Source organism: Bos taurus, chromosome 17 (assembly GCF_002263795.3).
Source record: "Bos taurus isolate L1 Dominette 01449 registration number 42190680 breed Hereford chromosome 17, ARS-UCD2.0, whole genome shotgun sequence".
Classification (NCBI taxonomy): domain Eukaryota; kingdom Metazoa; phylum Chordata; class Mammalia; order Artiodactyla; family Bovidae; genus Bos; species Bos taurus.
Window position 1 is genome coordinate 940,967 of NC_037344.1, and position 21,267 is coordinate 962,233.

The following is a 21,267-nucleotide window of genomic DNA, read 5'->3' on the forward strand; positions in this document are numbered from 1 at the left end:
CTAATTTATGCCACAGCCTATCTTTCCAACAAGCATAGATCTGAAGAATAGGCTCTTTTCTTACTAAAGTATTTGTGTTTCACTTAAATTAATCCAGTTGACATCTTTTGTTCATTATGCCCACCTTATTGTTATATAATGTTACTTAATATTTACATATTAATATTAAATATATACACATTATCTCTAAACCTTAATTCCTATGATTTCCTCTTGCAGGATGCTCCTACATAGCTACACAACTGTGAATAGTTTTCAGCTGTTTCTGAAATCCTTTACTTTCCCCCCCAAATCAATGAAATAAGAACAAAAAGGAAAATCAGGAAGAAAGTGACATAAGTCCTTTATTTCCCATGTTTCAGAATAACTCTTTGGTGACACAGCGTACTTAATGCTTTCTACTCTAGGCACATCAGAGTATTGCAGTTTACTCCTCTGCCCTGTAGAAAAATGTAGACAATTATAAATGCTCAAGAAAATTGCATAGTCTCTACTCTGCTACTAGTCCCAGAGTTTTTACTCTGCTTAAGAAAATTGCATGGTCTGTTACTCTTACTACATTTAGTAACTAGACTGTAAATAGCAGAGTCATTTGACATGAAAGTATATTAAATGATTTTGCATAGTCATTATCCCCAAGGAGGCAATTTCTATCTTAATCAACACAAAGTAGATTGCTGTTTTATCAATTGCATAAATTATTTTCAATCTTTGAAAAGAACTCGGGGGGAAAAGGCCTTCATTATATTTTGTAAAGGATTTATTTAAAAATTTACTAACAATATGGTATTTAGTGAATGTCATTTTTTAATAATCATGAAATGCATATTTGATTTCTTATAACTAATTAAAAATACATTTGATATTTTTGAAATGCTGGCTTTTGCAGTAGGTTTATTCAGTGAGTGTTCCTCCTCTCAGAAATATATTTTTGGGAGTGGCCTTGGTGATTATGCTTGTTTAGGCAACATTAATGTTATTGTCCCCAGGCCAATTAATGTTGCCTGAGCAAGCATGATCACCAAGAAGATTCAATCAGGGATAGGCACATGACTTAGATTATCTTTCACAGGAATTAGTAATTGTGATAAAAAGAAAATAGTTTCCTTAGTTTGCAGGCAGAACTAGTATTTACACTTAGGAGATATGGCATAGTCATGTTTGCAGGGAAAATTGTGACACACAGAGCTTTGAAAAATACAGAAGGAAATTGAGACACAAGGCTATTTGGTCACAGAGAAGCTGAGACAATAGCTGCCTTAGTTTCTGAAAGCTTTTCAGTTTTTACTGAAACTCCTTCATGGTATGATTAACTCCTGGATCCTTATATATCCTTTTATTTTTTATATTCATTCAGAAGATATTGTGCGGTTTATTTAGAACCTGAAGGACACTACAGCTGTAGAAATGATGGTATTTTTCATATTATATATATATATTTCAGTTCAAAATTTTCCATTTGGTTCCTTTGTCTTGGCTATTGTGCAACTTAGATTTAATGAACTCTTCTTTGCAGTTTCTCCTCCAGGGTAAATTTTCCAGACAATCTAGCTGCTTCACTAACCCAAACTTTGATTTCTGCTATATCAGGTCAGCAAGACCACTGTGCTCAAGGTGGCTTTCCCCTATTTTGATGAGAAAGTGTCTTCAAACAGAAAGCCAGAGACATCCTAGAACTTACTTCATGTTATATGCACAACCGAGGAATTGCAGTCTTACACCTTTTATTCAGAGTCTGAAAGGAATTATTTTATATAACTTGTCCTGTTTAATAATCATTTATGCTGATTTATATTATGTACTTAGTCTGGGACCAGTTAGCTTTTTATGAAAAACATCTAGACAGGCTTATTGTAAGCTATTCCTTAAATTTTTCTGAAGTAAATTCATGGTATTGACTATATTTTTCATTTACCATCTTGATTAATATTAGGTTTCTTCAAACATTTTTAGAATTATTTTAATAGGCTTAATGTAAGTCAAAGGTATTTTTATTACATTGGTCTCACTTTTGTTTCCTCTGTGCTGCTTTTACCCAACCCATGGGCTGCCTTTCCAGTACTAGCTATTGAAATGATATTTTGGGCTATCTGTCCTGTCATGATATCTCAGATCTAGACACAAAGATGATTACAAGGGTCTCTGTACATTCCTTATAAGCCTCCATTTCAGAATTATAACAGTGTGTAAATCACTTATCACTCACCCCACAAATACTTTGGTCTCCTTTACAGTGAACTTTACAATAGAACTCCTTTGCAGTAGAACTCAAAGCTGCTACTACATGCTTGTGGATCTGAAGCCCAATAGATAAGCCATTATTGTTCAACAGTAAGATTTTTCTAGTTTCTGGTTAACTGCTTTATACTTTATCTACTATTGTTATGTATTTGGAGCTAGTTCACTACAGTTCAGTCATTCAGTCGTGTCTGACTCTTTGGAACCTCATGGACTACAGCACACCAGGCCTCCCTGTCCATCACCAACTCCTGGAGTTTACTCAAACTCATGTCCATTGAGTCGGTGATGCCATCTAACAATCTCATCCTCTGTCATTCCCTTCTCCTCCTGCCTACAATCTTTCCCAGCATGAGGATCTTTTTCAATGAGTCAGCTATTTGAATCCAAGTAATAGAGTTTCAGCTTCAGCATCAGTCCTTCCAATGAGCACTCAGGACTGATTTCCTTTAGGATGGGCTGGTTGGATCTCCTTGAAGTTCAAGGGGCTTTCAAGAATCTTCTCCAACACTACAGTAAAAAGCATCAATTCTTCAGTGCTCAGCTTTCTTTATAGTCCAACTCTCACATCCATACATGACTACTGGAAAAACCATAGCCTTGACTAGATGGACCCTTTGTTGGCAAAGTCATGTCTCTGCTTTTCAACATGCTAAGTTGATCATAACTTTCCATCCAAGGAGCAAGCATCTTTTAATTTCATGGTTGCAGTTACCATCTGCAGTGATTTTGGAACCCCCCCAAAAATAAAGTCTGTCACTGTTTCCACTGTTTCCCTGTTTACCATGAAGTGATGGGACTGGCTGCCATGATCTTAGTTTTCTGAATGTTGAGTTTTAAGCCAACTTTTTCACTCTCCTCTTTCACTTTCTTCAAGAGGCTCTTTAGTTCTTCTTCACTTTCTGTCATAAGGGTGGTGTCATCTGCATATCTGAGGTTATTTCTTCTGGCAACCTTGATTCCAGCTTGTGCTTCATCCAGTGCAGTATTTCTCATGATGTACTCTGAATATAAGTTAATGGCACCCCACTCCAGTACTCTTGCCTGGAAAATCCCATGGACAGAGGTGCCTGGTAGGCTGCAGTCCATGGGGTCGCTAAGAGTAGGACACGACTGAGCGACTTCACTTTGACTTTTCACTTTCGTGCATTGGAAGAGGAAATGGCAACCCACTCCAGTGTTCTTGCCTGGAGAATCCCATGGACAGAGGAGCCTGGTGGGCTGCAGTCTATGGGCTCGCATAGAGTCGGACACGACTGAAGCGACTTAGCAGCAGCAGCAGCAGCAAGCATGGTGTTAATATTCACCCAAGGTAATGTATTCCTTTCCCTATTTGGAACCAGTCTGTTCCCTGTTCACTTCTAACTGTTGCTTCTTGACCTTCATACAGATTTCTCAAGAGGCAGGGCAGATGGTCTGGTATTCCAATCTCTTTCAGAATTTTCCATAGTTTGTTGAGATCTACACAGTCAAAAGTTTTGGCATAGTCAATAAAGCAGAAATAGATGTTTTTCTGGGACTCTTTTGCCTTTTCAATGATCCAGCGGATGTTGGCAATGTGATCTCTGTTTCCTCTGCCTTTTCTAAAACCAGCTTGAACACCTGGAAGTTCAAGATTCACATACTGTTGAAACCTGGCTTGAAGAATTTTGAGCATTACTTTGATAGCACATGAGATGAGTGCAATTGTGTGGTAGTATGAGCATTCTTTGTCATTGCCTTTCTTTGGGATTTGAATGAAAACTGACCTTTTCTAGTCCTGCTGAGTTTTCCAAATTTGCTGGCATATTGAGTTCAGCACTTTCACAGCATCATCTTTCAGGATTTGAAATATCTCAACTGGAATTCCATCACCTCCACTAGCTTTGTTCGGAGTGATGTTTCCTAAAGGCCCAATTGACTTTGCACTCCAGGATGTCTGGCTCTAGGTGAGTGATCACAGCATTGTGATTATCTGGGTCATGAAGATCTTTTTTGTATAGTTCTTCTGTGTATTCTTGCCACCTCTTCTTAATATCTTCTGCTTCTGTTAGGTCCATACCATTTCTCTCCTTTATTGTGCCCATCTTTGTATGAAAAGTTCTTGGAGCTAAGCATGAAATAACTGAGGTATCATGACTAGAATACATTTCCAACTACCAGTCAGACATTTTTTCTCTGAAATTTCCATAATTTAAATATGGGATAGATTAAAATTTTTCATTTTTATATAGTTAAAGCAGAAAAAAAACTTTAGAGAGTATATCCTCATTATAAAGTATTACTTTGTATTTTTAAAATAAATAAAATAAAGATTTATGAAAGTGGGTACGGAGGGAACACATCTTAACACAAGAAAAGCTGTTTATAACAAATCCATAGCAATACAATACTAAAGTGTGAAAAGATGAAAACTGAAACAACTCAAGGATGCCCACTCTCACCAGTTCTCTTCAATATAGTATTGGGAGTCTGAGCCACAACAATCAGCTAATAAAAAGAACTCAAAGGTATTCAAATTGGGAAGGAAGAGGTAAAACTGTCAGTATACATGATGAATGATACTATATATATATATGTAGAAATTCCCAAAAACTCCTGGAAAAAACTACAAGAACTGATAAATGAAGTTAGCAAGGTAGCAGAATACAAGATTAACATACAGAAATAAGTTGGAATTTCTTTACACTAACAATGAAACATAAGAAATAATCTCTTTTAAAAATACATCAAAAAATAAAATTCCTAGAGGAAACCTCACCAAGAAGTTGGAAGATTTATATGCTGAGAACTTATATTTATATATTGAGAAAGCATTAAAAAGGAAATTAAAGATGATTCAAAGAAATGGGAAGATATTCCATGCTCTTGAATTGGAAGAATAGTGTAAAAATCATAGAACTACTCAAAGCAATATAGAGATTTAAGTGATCCCTATCAAATTACTCAGGACAGTTTTCATAGAACTAGAACAAGTAATCCTAAAATTCATGTGAAACCAAAAAAGACCCAGAATTGCCAAGGCAATCCTGAGGAAAAAGAACAAGTCAGAAGGCATAACCCTCCCAGATTTCAGACACAGTAATCAAAAGCTACAGTTATCAAATGTTGGCACAAAAACAGACTCACAGATCAATGCAACAGAATAGAGAACCCAGAAGGAAACCTGCATGCTTATGATTAATTAGGAGGCAATAATGTGAATTGAGAAACAGTCTCTTCAGCAAGTGGTGTTGGGAAGTTGGGCTTCTGCAGGTAAATCAATCACTTTAGAACACACACTCATATCATTCACAAAAGTAAACCCAAAACAGCTTAAGGACTTCAACATAAGACATGACACCATATAAACTCCTTGTTCTGTCGTTCAGTTGTGTCTGATTGTTTGCGACCCCATGGACTGCAGCACTCCAGGCTTCCATGTCCTTCACTATCTTCCATAATTTGCTCAAACTCACATCCATTGAGTCGACGATGCCATCTAACCATCTCATTCACTGTTGCCCTTTTCTCCTCCTGCCCTCAATGTTTCCCAGCATTAAAGATGTTTTCAGTGAGTCAGCTCTTCCCATCAGGTGGTCAAGTATTGGAGCTTCAGTATCAGTCCTTCCAATGAGAATATTCAGGGTTGATTTATTTTAAGATTGACTGGTTTGATCTCCTTGCTCTCCAAGGATCTCTCAAGAGTCTTCTCTAGCACCACATTTCAAAAGCATCAATTCTTCAGTGCTCAGCCGTCTTTATGGTCCAACTCTCACATCTATACGTGACTATTGGAAAAACTATAACTTGAGTAGACAGAGCTTCATTGTCAAAGTAATGTCTCTGCTTTTTAATACGCTGTCTAGGTTTGTCATAGCTTTTCTTCCAAGGAGTAAATGTCTTTTAATTTCATGGCTACAGTCACTCTCAGTTATTTTGGAGCCCAAGAAATAAAGTCTGTCACTGTTTCTGTTTTTCCCCATCTATTTGCCATGAAATGTTGGGAACCTATGCCATTATCTTAGATTTTTGAATGTTGGATTTTAAGCCAGCTTTTTCACTCTCTTCTTTCACTCTCATGAAGAAGCTCTTTAGTTCCTCTAAGCTTTCTGTCATTTGGGTGGTGTTATCTGCATATCTGAGGTTATTGGTATTCCTCCCAGCGATCTTGATTCCAGCTTCATCCAGCCCAGCGTTTTGCATGATGTACTCTGCATGTAGGGCTTACTGTGTAGCTCAGGTAGTAAAGAATCTGGCCGCAATGCAGGAGACCCTGGTTTGATTCCTGGGTTGGGAAATTCCTCTGGAGAAGGGATAGGCTACCCAGTCAAGTATTCTTGGGCTTCCCTGGTGGTTCAGATGGTGAATAATCTGCCTTTAATGAGGGATACCTGGCTTCAATACCTGGGTTGGGAAGACCCCCTGGAAGAGGGCATTGTGACCCAGTCCAGTTTTTTTTTGCCTGGAGAATACCCATGAACAGAGGAGCCTAGTGGACTACAGTCCATGGGGTTGCAAAGAGTTGGACACAACTGAGCAACTAAGCACAGCACACATCACACTCTGCATGCAAGTTAAATAAGCAGGATGACAATAAACAGCCTTGTTATACTCCTTTCCAAACTTAGAATCAGTCCATGGTTCCATGTACGATTCTAACTGTTGCTTCTTAACCTGCATACATGTTTCTCAGGAGGCAGTTTAGATTGTCTGGTTTCCCATGTCTAAGAATTTTCCACAGTTTGTTGTGATAGCATAGTCAATGAAGGAGAAGTAGACGTTCTTTTGGAATTGCCTTGTTTTTTCTATGATCCAATGGATGTTGGCAATTTGACCTCTGGTTCCTCTGCCTTTTCTAAGCCCAGCTTGAACATATGGAATTTCTCAGTTCACATACCACTGAAGCCTAGCTTGAAGGATTCTGAGCAAAATCTTGCTAGCATATTAAATGAGTGCACTTTTATGGTAGTTTGAATATTGTTTGGCCTTGTCTTTCTTTGGTATTAGAATGAAAACTGGATCTTTTCCAGTCCTGTGGTCACTGCTGAATTTTCCAAATTTGCTAGCATATTTAGTATAGCACTTTCACAGCATCATCTTTTAAGATTTGAAATAGCTCAGCTAGAATTCTGTTACCTCCACTAGCTTTGTTTGTAGTATTTTTTCTTAAAGGCCCACTTCACTTCACACTGCAGGATGTCTGGTTCATACCATTGTGGTTATCCAGGTCATTAAGACCTTTGCTGTAGCAATCATAGGCAAAACATCTTCTGACATAGTTGCAACAATGTTTTCTTAGGCCAGTCTCCCAAGGTAATAGAAATAAAAGTGAAAATGAACAAATAGTATCTAATCAAACTTATACTTTTTGCACAATAAAGGAAACCATAAACAAAATGAAAAGACAACCTTCAGAATGGGAGAAAATAGTTGCAAAAATGGAGCTGACAAAGGCTTATACAACTCAACAACAACAACAGCAAAACAACAACAAAAACAACCCAATCAAAAAGGGGAAGAAGACATAAATAGACATTTCTCCAAAAAAGACCTGCAGATGGCCAATAAGCACATGAAAATATGCTCAACATTGCTAATTATTAGACAAATGCAAATAAAAACTACACTGAGTCAGGACACTCTACATACATACACCCATGGCTGGTTCATGTCAATGTATGGCAAAAATTACTACAATATTGTAGTTAGCCTCTGATTAAAATAAATTAATTAATTAAAAAAAAAAAAGTACAGTGAAGTACCACCTCAGACCAGTCAGAATATCATCATTAGAACATCACCAAGTAACAAATGCTGTAGAGAGTGTAGAGAAAAGTGAATACTCTTATTTTGTTGCTGAGAATGTACATTGATGCAGCCACTATGTAAAACAGTATTGATATTCCTCAAAAACCTAAAAATAGAGTGGCCATATGATATAGCAATCTCACCCCTGGGCATATACCCAGACAAAACTATAATTCAGAAGGATACAGACACACTTATGTTCCTAGAAGCAGTATTTACAATAGCTAAGAAAGACATGAAAACAACCTAAATACCTAAATGTTTATCAACAGAATGGATACAGAAGATACTGTGTGTGTGCGTGTGTATGAGTATTATTTCATGAGATATTACTAAGCCATCAGAAAGAATCAAATAATGCCATTTTATATGAAGTAAGTCATAAGGAGAAAGACATATATCGTGTGATATCACTTATATGTGGAATCTAAAATAGAGTACAAATCAATGTATCTACAAAATAAAAATTGTCACAGATTTAGAGAACAGACTTGTGGTTGCCAAGAAGGAAGGGGTTGGAGTGATGGAATGGGACTCTAGGATTAGAAGGGGCAAGTAATTACATATATATGGGACACATATATGTATAACTGAGTCATTTTGCTGTATATAAGAAATTAATACAACATTGTAAATCAACTATTCTTCAATAAAAAATTTCAAAAAAAAGGAAGAGAATCATTATATGTAATGTAACTAAAAAGTTTTTAAACCCCAGAACACAATCACATTTTTTTATTAAATTTGTCTCCTTCCTTTCTGTACTCACAATGAAATAATATCAGAAAAGAATTGAAGTTTTGTTGAAATTGCTATCATATAACTTATGCTTTGAAATTGGTAAGCATGAACTTTATATTTATTTTTTAAAAAGGTATAGATAAATCAGAAGATAGTCATGATTTATTAATAAAGAAAGATACATTATATAGCATTTTTAGCAATTAAAAATCAGTATGTGTATACATGTGTGTGAACATGTGTACATATACTTTTTAATATATATATAAATTTACTTTAAATAAATTTATATAACAAAAATATGCATAAATCTGTTAACAGTGTTTGACTGTGGGTAGTGGCATTACTACCCTTCCCTTTCATGTATCACAGCCTTGTCATGGTAAAGGGGCTTGCATAATTCAATGAAGCTATGAATCATGCCATGCAGGATAACCCAAGATGCATGGATCATATTGAAGAGTTCTGACAAAATGTGGTCCACAGGAGAAAAAATTACAACCCACTCCAGTATTCTTGCTTGGAAAACTCCATGGACAATAAATATGAAAAGGCAAAAAGATATGATGCTGGGAGACGAGCCACCCTAGGTTGGAAGGTGTCCAATATGCCACTAGGGAAGAGCAGAGGGCAGTTACTAATAGCTCTAGAAAAAATGAAGTGGCTGGGCCAAAGCAGAAACGATGCTCTGTTGTAGGTGTGTCTAGTGGTGAAAGTAAAGTCTAATACTGTAAAGAGTAATATTGCATAGGCACCTGGAATGTTGAGCTTCCCAGGTGGTGCTAGTGGTAAAGAACCCACCTGCCAATTCAGGAGATACAAGTTACATGGGTTCGATCCCTATGTTGGGAGAATCCCTTGGAGAAGGGCATGGCAACCCACTTCAGTATTCTTGCCTGTAGAATCCCAATGGAAAGAGGAACCTGATGGGCTACTTTCCATAGGATCACACAGAGTCAGACATGACTGAAGTAACTTAGCATGGCACATCATCTGGAATATTAGGTCCCTGAATCAAGGTAAATTGGATATGATCAAGCAGGAGATGGCAAGGTTGAACATTGATATCATAAGAATCAGTGAACTAAAATGGATGGGAAAGGGTGAATTTAATTTAGATAACCAGTATATGAACTACTATGAGCAAGGATCCCTTAAAAAATGGAGTAGCCTTCATAGTCAACAAGAGACCGAAATGCACTACTTGGGTGCAATCTCAAAAATGACAGAATGTCCTTCATTCATTTCCAAGGCAAACCATTCAACATCATAGTAATCTAAGTCTATGTCGAACCACTGATGCCAAAGAAGCTGATGTTGATCAGTTCTATAAAAGCCTACAACACTTTCTAGAATGAACACTGAATTAAAAAAAAAAAAAAAAGATATCTTTCTCATCATACAGGATTAGAATGCAAAAGTATAGACCCAAGAGATACCCATAATAACATGCAAGTTTGGCCTTGGAGTACAAAATAAAGCAGGGAAACTCAGATATGTTTCTAATAAGCAGCCATGTTTAAAAACAATTGGACTGTATGAGGATCATTTTCTTTTATCCTGTTTGTTTCACTTTTTCTATTTCATATTCACTGCTCCCATTTAATTTAGTCTATATTTTTTCAATTTCTCCATCTCTCTCTCTTTTAATACAAATTTATTTATTTTAATTGGAGGTTAATTACTTTACAATACTGTATTGGCTTTTCCATACATCAACATGAATCTATCACGGGTGTGCACATATTCTCCATCCTGAACCCCGCTTCTAGCTCCCTCCCCATACCATCCCTTTGGGTCATCCCAGTGCACCAGGCCAGAGCATCCTGTATCATGCATCGAACCTGGACTGGAGATTCTTTTCACGTATGATATTATACATGTTTCAAAGTCATTCTCTCAAATCATCCCACCCTCACCCTTGCCCACAGAGTCCAAAAGACTGTTCTATACATCTGTGTCTCTTTTCCTGTCTCGTGTACAGGGTTATCATTGCCATCTTTCTAAATCCATATATATGAATTAGTATACTGTATTGATGTTTTAATTTCTGGCTTACTTCACTTTGTATAATCGGCTCCAGTTTCATCCACCTCATTAGAACTGATTCAAAAGCATTCTTTTTAAAGGCTGAGTAATAGTCCATTGTGTATATGTACCACAGCTTTCTTATCCATTCATCTGCTGATGGGCATCTAGGTTGCTTCCATGTCCTGGCTATTATAAACAGTGCTGCAATGAACATAGGGGTACATGTGTCCCTTTCAATTCTGGTTTCTCCGTGTGTATGCCCAGCAGTGTGATTGCTGGGTCATATGGCAGTTCTAGTTCCAGTTTTTAAAGGAATCTCCAGACTGTTCTCCATAGTGGCTGTACTAGTTTGCATTCCCACCAACAGTGTAAGAGGGTTCCCTTTTCTCCACACCCTCTCCAGCATTTATTGCTTGTAGACTTTTGGATCGCAGCCATTCTGACTGGTGTGAAATGATACCTCATTGTGGTTTTGATTTGCATTTCTCTGATAATGAGTGATGTTGAGCATCTTTTCATGTGTTTGTTAGCCATCTGTACGTCTTCTTTGGAGAAATGTCTGTTTAGTTCTTTGGCTCATTTTTTGATTGGGTCGTTTATTTTTCTGGAATTGAGCTTCAGGAGTTGCTTGTATATTTTTAAGATTAATTCTTTGTCAGTTGCTTCATTTGCTGTTATTTACTCCCATTGTGAAGGCTGTCTTTTCACCTTGCTTGTAGTTTCCTTTGTTGTGCAGAAGCTTTTAATTTTAATTAGGTCCCATTTGTTTATTTTTGCTTTTATTTCCAATATTCTGGGAGGTGGGTAATAGAGGATCCTGCTGTGATTTATGTCAGAGAATGTTTTGCCTATGTTCTCCTCTAGGAGTTTTATAGTTTCTGGTCTTACTTTTAGATACTTAATCCATTTTGAGTTTATTTTTGTGTATGGTGTTAGAAAGTGTTCTACTTTCATTCTTTTACAAGTGGTTGATCAGTTTTCCCCCCACCACTTGTTAAAGAGATTGTCTTTTCTGCATTGTATATTCTTGCTTCCTTTGTCAAAGATAAGGTGTCCATAGGTGCATGGATTTATCTCTGAGCTTTCTATATTTCTGTCTTTGTGCCAGTACAATGCTGTCTTGATGACTGTGGCTTTGTAGTAGAGCCTGAAGTCAGGCAGGCTGATTCCTCCAATTCCATTCTTCTTTCTCAAGATTGCTTTGGCTATTTGAGGTTTTTTGTATTTCCATACAAATTGTGAAATTATTCTCTCTGGCTCTGTGAAAAATACCGTTGGTAGCTTGATAGGGATTGCATTGAATCTATAGATTGCTTTGGGGAGTATACTCATTTTCATTATATTGATTCTTCTGATCCATGAACATGGTATATTTCTCCATCTATTAGTGTTCTCTTTGATTACTTTCACCAGTGTTTTATAGTTTTCTATATATAGGTCTTTAGTTTCTTTGGGTAGATATATTCCTAAGTATTTTATTATTTTCATAGCAATGGTGAATGAGATTGTTTCCTTAATTTTTCTTTCTGTTTTCTCATTATTACTGTATAGGAATGCAGGGATTTCTGTGTGTTGATTTTATATACTGCAACTTTACTATATTCATTGATTAGCTCTAGTAATTTTTTGGTGGAGTCTTTAGGGTTTTCTATGTAGAGGAATATGTCATCTGCAAACAGTGAGAGTTTTACTTTTTCTCTTCCAATTTGGATTACTTTTATTTCTATTTCTGCTCTGATTGCTCTAACCAAAACTGCGAAAACTATGTTGAATAGTAGTGGTAAAAGTGGGCACCCTGTCTTGTTCCTGACTTTAAGGGAAATGCTTTCAATTTCTCACCATTGAGGATAATGTTTGCTGTGGGTTTGTCATCAGATCAGATCAGTCGCTCAGTCGCGTCCGACTCTTTGCGACCCCATGAATTGCAGCACGCCAGGCCTCCCTGTCCATCACCCACTCCCAGAGTTCACTCAGACTCACGTCCATCGAGTCAGTGATGCCATCCAGCCGTCTCATCCTCTGCCATCCCCTTCTCCTCTTGCCCCCAATCCCTCCCAGCATCAGAGTCTTTTCCAATGAGTCAACTCTTCGCATGAGGTGGCCAAAGTACTGGAGTTTCAGTGTTGGCATCATTCCCTCCAAAGAAATCACAGGGCTGATCTCCTTCAGAATGGACTGCTTGGATCTCCTTGCAGTCCAAGGGACTCTCAAGAGTCTTCTCCAACACCACAGTTCAAAAGCATCAATTCTTCGGTGCTCAGCCTTCTACACAGTCCAATTCTCACATCCATACATGAACACTGGAAAAACCATAGCCTTGACTAGACGAACCTTTGTTGACAAAGTAATGTCTCTGCTTTTGAATATGCTATCTAGTTTGGTCATAACTTTCCTTCCAAGGAGTAGGTGTCTTTTAATTTCATGGCTGCAGTCACCATCTGCAGTGATTTTGGAGCCCAGAAAACTAAAATCTGACACTGTTTCCACTGTTGCCCTGTCTGTTTCCCATGAAGTGATGGGACCGGATGCCATGATCTTCGTTTTCTGAATGTTGAGCTTAAGCCAACTTTTTCACTCTCCACTTTCACCTTCGTCAAGAGGCTTTTTAGTTCCTCTTCACTTTATGCCATAAGGATGGTGTCATCTGCATATCTGAGGTTATTGATATTTCTCCCGACAATCTTGATTCCAGCCTGTTTTTCTTCCAGTCCAGTGTTTCTCATCATGTACTCTGCATATAAGTTAAATAAACAGGGTGACAATATACGGCCTTGACGTACTCCTTTTCCTATTTGGAACCAGTCTGTTGTTCCATGTCCAGTTCTAACTGTTGCTTCCTGACCTGCATACAAACTTCTCAAGAGGCAGATCAGGTGGTCTGGTATTCCCATCTCTTTCAGAATTTCCCACAGTTTCTTGTGATCCACACAGTCAAAGGCTTTGGCATAGTCAATGAAGCAGAAACAGATATTTTTCTGGAACTCTCTTGCTTTTTCCATGATCCAGCAGATGTTGGCAATTTGATCTCTTGTTCCTCTTCCTTTTCTAAAACCAGCTTGAACATTAGGAAGTTCATGGTTCACATATTTCTGAAGCCTGGCTTGGAGAATTTTGAGCATTACTTTACTAGTGTATGAGATGAGTGCAATTGTGCGGTAGTTTGAGCATTCTTTGGCATTGCCTTTCTTTGGGATTGGAATGAAAACTGACCTTTTCCAGTTCTGTGGGCCACTGCTGAGTTTTCCAAATTTGCTGGCATACTGAGTTCAGCACTTTCACAGCATCATCTTCCAGGATTTGGAATAACTCAACTGGAATTCCATCACCTCCACTAGCTTTGTTCGTAGTGATGCTTTATAAGGCCCACTTGACTTTACATTCCAGGATGTCTGGCTCTAGGTGAGTGATCACACCATCGTGATGATCTGGGTCGTGAAGATCTTTTTTGTACAGTTCTTCTGTGTATTCTTGCCACCTCTTCTTAATATCTTCTGCTTCTGTTAGGTCCATACAATTTCTGTCCTTTATTGAACCCATCTTTGCATGAAATGTTCCTTTGGTATCTCTGATTTTCCTGAAGAGATCTCTAGTCTTTCCCATTCTGTTGTTTTTCTCTATTTCTTTGCATTGATTGCTGCAGAAGGCTTTCTTATCTCTTCTTGCTATTCTTTGGAATTCTGCATTCAGATTTTTATATCTTTCCTTTTCTCCTCTGCTTTTTGCTTCTCTTCTTTTCACAGCTATTTGTAAGGCCTCCCCAGACAGCCATTTTGCTTTTTTGCATTTCTTTTCCATGGGGATGGTCTTGATCCCTGTCTCCTGTACAATGTCACGAACCTCATTCCATAGTTCATTAGGCACTCTATCTATCAGATCTAGGCCCGAAATCTATTTCTCACTTCCACTATATAATCATAAGGGATTTGATTTAGGTCCTACCTGAATGGCCTAGTGGTTTTCCCTACTTTCTTCAACTTAAGTCTGAATTTAGCAATAAGGAGTTCATGATCTGAGCCACAGTCAGCTCCTGGTCTTGTTTTTGCTGACTGTATAGAGCTTCTCCATCTTTGGCTGCAAAGAATATAATTAATCTGATTTTGGTGTTGACCATCTGGTGACGTCCATGTATAGAGTCTTCTTTTGTGTTGTTGGAAGAGGGTGTTTGTTATGACCAGTGCATTTTCTTGGCACAACTCTGTTAGTCTTTGCCTTGCTTCATTCCATATTCCAAGGCCAAATTTTCCTGTTTCTCCAGGTGTTTCTTGACTTCCTACTTTTGCATTCCAGTCCCCTATAATGAAAAGGACATCTTTTTTGGGTTTAGTTCTAAAAGGTCTTGTAGGTCTTCATAGAACCGTTCAACTTCAGCTTCTTCAGCATTACTGGTTGGGGCATAGACTTGGATTACTGTATTATTGAATGGTTTGCCTTGGAAACAAACAGAGATCATTCTGTCGTTTTTGAGATTGCATCCAAGTACTGCAGTTCAGACTCTTTTGTTGACCATGATGGCTACTCCATTTCTTTGAGGGATTCCTACCCACAGTAGTAGATATAATGGTCATCTGAGTTGAATTCACACATTCCAGTCCATTTCAGTTTGCTGATTCCTAGAATGTCGACATTCACTCTTGCCATCTCTTGTTTGACCACTTTCAGTTTGCCTTGATTCATGGACCTGACATTCCAGGTTCTTGTGCAATATTGCTTTTTACAGCATCGGACCTTGCTTCTATCACCAGTCACATCCACAACTGGGTATTCTTTTTGCTTTGGCTCCATCCCTTCATTCTTTCTGGGGTTATTTCTCCACTCATCTCCAGTAGCACTTTGGGCAACTACTGACCTGGGGTGTTTCTCTTTCAGTATCCTATCATTTTTGCCTTTTCATACTGTTCATGGGGTTCTTACGCAAGAATACTGAAGTGGTTTTCCATTCCCTTCTCCAGTGGACCACATTCTGTCAGATCTCTCCACCCTATGTTGAGGTATGTTCCTTCTATTCCTGATTTCTGGAGAGTTTTTAGCATAAATGGATGTTAAATTTTGTCAAAGGCTTTCTCTGCATCTATTGAGATAATCATATGGCTTTTATTTTTCAGTTTGTTCATGTGGTGTATTAACATTGACTGTTTTGTGGATATTGAAGAATACTTGCGTCCCTGGGATAAAGCCTACTTGGTCATGATGTATGATCTTTTAAATGTGTTGTTGGATTCTGTTTGCTAGAATTTTGTTAAAGATTTTTGCATCTGTGTTCATCAGTGATATTGGCCTGTAGTTTTCTTTTTTTGTGGCATCTTTGTCAGGTTTTGGTATTAGGGTGATGGTGGCCTCATAGAATGAGTTTGGAAGTTTACCTTCCTCTGCAATTTTCTGGAAGAGTTTGAGTAGGATAGATGCTAACTCTTCTCCAAATTTTTGGTAGAATTCATCTGTGAAACTGTCTGGACCTGGGCTTTTTTTTTTACTGGAAGATTTCTGATTACAGTTTCAATTTCTATGCTTGAGATTGGTCTGTTAAGATTTTCTATTTCTTCCTGGTCCAGTTTTGGAAAGCTGTACTTTTCTAAGAATTTGTCCATTTCTTCCACGTTGTCCATTTTATTGGCATATAATTGCTGATAGTAGTCTCTTATGATCCTTTGTATTTCTGTGTTGTCTGTTGTGATCTCTCCTTTTTCATTTCTAATTTTATTGATTTGATTTTTCTTCCTTTGTTTCTTGATAAATCTAGCTAATGGTTTGTCAATTTTATTTATCCTTCAAAGAACCATCTTTTGGCTTTGTTGATTTTTGCTATGGTCTCTTTTGTTTCTTTTGCATTTAGTTCTGCCCTAATTTTTAAGATTTCTTTCCTTCTACTAACCCTGGGTTTTTCATTTCTTCCTTTTCTAGTTGCTTTAGGTGTAGAGTTAGGTTATTTATTTGACTGTTTTCTTGTTTCTTAAAGTATGCCTGTATTGCTCTGAACTTTCCCCTTAACACTGCTTTTACAGTGTCCCACAGGTTTTGGGTTGTTTTGTTTTCTTTTTCATTTGTTTCTGTGTATACTTTGATTTCTTTTTTGATTTCTTCTGTGATTCATTGGTTATTCAGCAGCCTGTTGTTCAGCCTCCATATGTTGGAATTTTTAATAGTTTTTCTCCTGTAATTGAGATCTAATCTTACTGCATTGTTGTCAGAAAACATGCTTGGAATGATTTCTTTTTTTTTGAATTTACCAAGACTATATTTATGGCCTAGGATGTGATCTATCCTGGAGAAGTTTCCGTGTGTGCTCGAGAAAAAGGTGAAATTCACTGTTTTTGGGTGAAATGTCCTATACATATCAATTAGGTCTAACTGGTCTATTGTATCATTTAAAGTTTGTGTTTCCTTTTTAATTTTCTGTTTAGTTGATCTATCCATAGGTGTTAGTGAGGTATTAAAGTCTCCTGCTATTATTGTGTTATTGTTAATTTCCCCTTTCATACTTGTTAGCGTTTGTCTTACATATTGCGGTGCTCCTATGTTGGGTGCATATATATTTATAATTGTTATATCTTCTTCTTGGATTGATCCTTTGATCATTATGTAGTGTCCTTCTTTGTCTCTTTTCACAGCCTTTGTTTTAAAGTCTATTTTATCTGATATGAGTATTGCTACTCTTGCTTTCTTTGATCTCTATTTGAGTAGAATATCTTTTTCCAGCCCTTCACTTTCAGTCTGTATGTTTCCCTTGTTTTGAGTGGGTCTCTTGTAGACAATGTATATAAGCATCTTGTTTTTGTGTCCATTCAGCCAGTCTTTGTCCTTTGGTTGGGGCATTCAACCCATTTACATTTAAGGTAATTATTGATAAGTATGATCCCATTGCCATTTGCTTTATTGTTTTGGGTTCGAGTTTATATACCCTTTTTCTGTTTCCTGTCTAGAGAAGATCCTTTAGCATTTGTTGGAGAGCTGGTTTGGTGGTGCTGAATTCCCTCAGCTTTTGCTTGTCTGTAAAGCTTTTAATTACTCCTTCATATTTGAATGAGATCCTTGCTGGGTACAGTAATCTGGGCTGTAGATTATTTTCTTTCCTCACTTTAAGTATGTCCTGCCATTCCCTTTTGGCCTGAAGAGTTTCTATTGAAAGATCAGCTGTTATCCTTATAGGAGTACCCTTGTTGTTATTTGTTGTTTTTCCCTTGCTGCTTTTAATATTTGTTCTTTGTGTTTGATCTTTGTTAATTTGATTAATAAGTGTCTTGGGCTGTTTTGCCTTCGGCTTATCCTGTTTGGGACTCTCTGGGTTTCTTGGACTTGGGTGATTATTTCCTTCCCCATTTTAGGGAAGTTTTCAACTATTATCTCCTCAAGTATTTTCTCATGGTCTTTCTTTTTGCCTTATTCTTCTGGGACTCCTATGATTCGAATGTTGGGGCTTTTAACATTGTCCCAGAGGTCTCTGAGTTTGTCCTCATTTCTTTTAATTCATTTTTCTTTTTTCCTCTCTGATTCATTTATTTCTACCATTCTATCTTCTACCTCACTAATCCTCTCTTCTGCCTCCATTATTCTACTGTTGGTTCCCTCCAGAGTGTTTTTGATCTCATTTATTGCATTATTCATTATATATTCACTCTTTTTTATTTCTTCTAGGCCCTTGTTAAACCTTTCTTCCATCTTCTTAATCCTTAATCTAGGCTATTTACCTGTGATTCCATTTTGTTTTCAATATTTTGGATCATTTTCAGTATCATTATTTGGAATTCTTTATCAGGTAGATTCCCCATCTCTTCCTCTTTTGTTTGGTTTGGTGGGCATTTATCGTGTTCCTTTACCTGCTGGGTATTCCTCTGTCTCTTCATCTTGTTTATGTTGCTATGTTTGGGGTGGGATTTCTGTATTCTGGCAGTTTGTGGAATCTTTTCATTGTGGAGTTTCCTTGCTGTGGGTGGGGTTGTATGGGTGGCTTCTCAGGGTTTCCTGGTTAGGGAAGCTTGTGTCAGTGTTCTGGTGGGTGGAGCTGGATTTCTTCTCTCTGAAGTGCAATGAAATGTCCAGTAATGAGTTATGAGATGTCACTGGGTTTGGAGTGACTTTAGGCAGCCTGTATATTGAAGCTCAGTGCTGTATTCCTGTGTTGCTGGAGAATTTGTGTGGTATGTCTTGCTCTGGAACTCGTTGGCCCTTGGGTGGTGCTTGCTTTCAGTGTAGGTATGGAGGCAGTTGATGAGCTCCTGTTTATTAATGTTCCCTGGAGTCAGGAGTTCTCTGGTGTTCTCAGGATTTGGACTTAAGCCTTCTGCTTCTGGTTTTCAGTCTTATTTTTACAGTAGCTTCAAGACGTCTCCATCTATACAGAACCATTGATAAAACATCTAGGTTAAAGATGAAAAGTTTCTCCATGGTGAGGGACACCCAGAGAGGTTCACAGAGTTACATGGAGAAGAGAAGAGGGAGGAGAGAGATAGAGGTGACCCGAATGAGGTGAGTCGGAATAAAAAGAGGAGAGAGCAAGCTAGTCTGTAATCACTTCCTTATGTGCTCCACAGTCTGGACCTCCCAGAGATGTTCACAGAGTTATACAGAGAAGAAAAGAGGGAGGAACGAGACAGAGGTGGCCAGGAGGATAAAGGGGGGAATCAAAAGGAGAGAGACAGATCCATCCAGTAATCAGTTTCCTAAGTGTTCTCCACTGTCCAGAACACAAAGAGATTCACAGAGTTGGGTAGAGAAGAGAAGGGGGAGGTTGGAGATAGAGGTGACCTGTTGGAGAAAGGAGAGTCCAAAGGGGGAGCGAGCAGTCAAGCCAGTAACCTCGCTCCAAAGTAAAAGTGGGTACTGAAGATTGGGTTCTTAAATGTACAAAATTGATAACAAATACCAAAAAGCAAAGATTAAAAATCTAAAGTAGAGGTTGGATTTTCAAAAATATAATACTAAAGAAGAAGAAAAAAAGCAAAGTCTCAAAAATTATAAATATATATATATATATATATATATATGTGTGTGTGAAGTTTTCTTTAAAAAATAGGGTCTCTTTTTTTTCCTTCAAAGTAATAGTAGGTTATAAAAATAAGAATTAAAGGAGTAATAGAGGACTTAAAATTTAAAAAGTACAGAATGATAGTAAAAATAGTAAAAATATATCTAGGGCTTCCTCTGGTGTTGTGGGCAGTGTGGGGTCAGTTCATTTTTGGATAGTTCCTTGATCCGGCTTATATTTCTTAAGATCTATGGGCCCCTTCCTATGTAGTTGGTATTAACTACAGGGTTTTAATCTATTGCACCTGTCACTTCCAAGGAGGGTCCCTCTGTTTTAGCTTCTGTTTGCTGGTCTCTTCAGTGTCCAATTCCCACCCTGACACAAGGGGGCGGTGGTGGAAACTTTTAGGCTCACTTGTTCAGTCGTGCTGTGGGGAGGGAGGCACGCTGCAAACAAATAACACTGGCATGTGCTCACAGTGTCTCGGCCACACTGGGTTTGCCCTCGCTCATGGTGTGTGTGCTTTCCCTGTCAACACTGCTTAGGCTCTGGGTTGCTTTGCCGGGAACTGTCTGAGGCTGGCCGTGGGTTGTATGCACTTCGCAGGTCTGAGCAGCTCAGGTTCAGGTACTTGGATAGTCCTCAGAGGTGCAGACTCGGTTGGGCCTGCGTTTTGTGCCCTTCAGGTCCGAGCAGCTCAGGTGTTTGGCGAGTGCGGTCGCCAGGACTTATCACCTTCCCCATCCCTGCGATTCAGTTTTCTGGGTGTACAACAGGCACACCTTCTCAGGCGGATGTTGACCATCCAGAATCCCAAGAAGTCTTGGTTAACAATGAAGCCTGCTTGCAGTTTGGTAAATAATGCCTCTCTGGGGCCATGATTGATCCCTTCCAGCTCTGGCTGCCTTTCACCAGAGGGGGATGGTCTGCAGCTGGCTAGCTCTGCTCAGTCTTTTGTTCTGTGAATGGGCCTGATGGTGTCTTAGGGTAGGGATTTTTGCGTAGCTCTAGTCAGTCTTTTCTTCTATGAGCGGACCTGGTGGTGTCTTAGGTTAGGGCTTTTTGCTTGGTAGCTATCCCACAGTCTGGTTTGCTAGCCCAAGTTAGTTCCTTCAGATTGCCCTTGGGGCATTCAGGCCCAGTCCTTACTCTAAGCAATGCATCCCGCGCCTCTCTGCCCAGCCCCCGGTTGCTAGTGGCGGATGCAGACGTCTGTACTGTTTCTCCACTGGGGAAGTTACCATTGGGCACATAATCTGTGGGTTTTAATTATTTATTTATTTCTCCTCCTGGTTATGTTGCCCTCTGTGGTTCCAGGGCTCACCACAGACTCAGCAGTGAGAGTGTTTCCTGGTGTTTGGAAACTTCTCTCTTTTTTAAGACTCCCTTCCTGGGATGGAGGTTCATCCCTACCTCTTTTGTCTCTCTCTCTCTCTCTCTCTCTTTTTTTTTTTTTTTTTTATAGTTTTTCCTACGTCCTTTCAAAGACAATGCTTTTCTGGGTGCCTGATGTTCTCTGCCAGCATTCA

At 38.4% G+C, this 21,267-nt stretch overlaps 1 long non-coding RNA gene across 1 annotated transcript in view; it reads left to right on the top strand.

The window, feature by feature from the left end:
* Positions 1 to 1,218: 1,218 nt before the first annotated feature.
* Positions 1,219 to 21,267, top strand: part of LOC101903170 (uncharacterized) — a 52,239-nt gene continuing 32,190 nt past the window's right edge. Inside the window, exons 1-2 of the long non-coding RNA XR_237986.4 lie at positions 1,219 to 1,413; positions 1,517 to 1,590. This is a non-coding gene — a long non-coding RNA (uncharacterized lncRNA). The remainder of the gene's footprint in view (positions 1,414 to 1,516; positions 1,591 to 21,267) is intronic.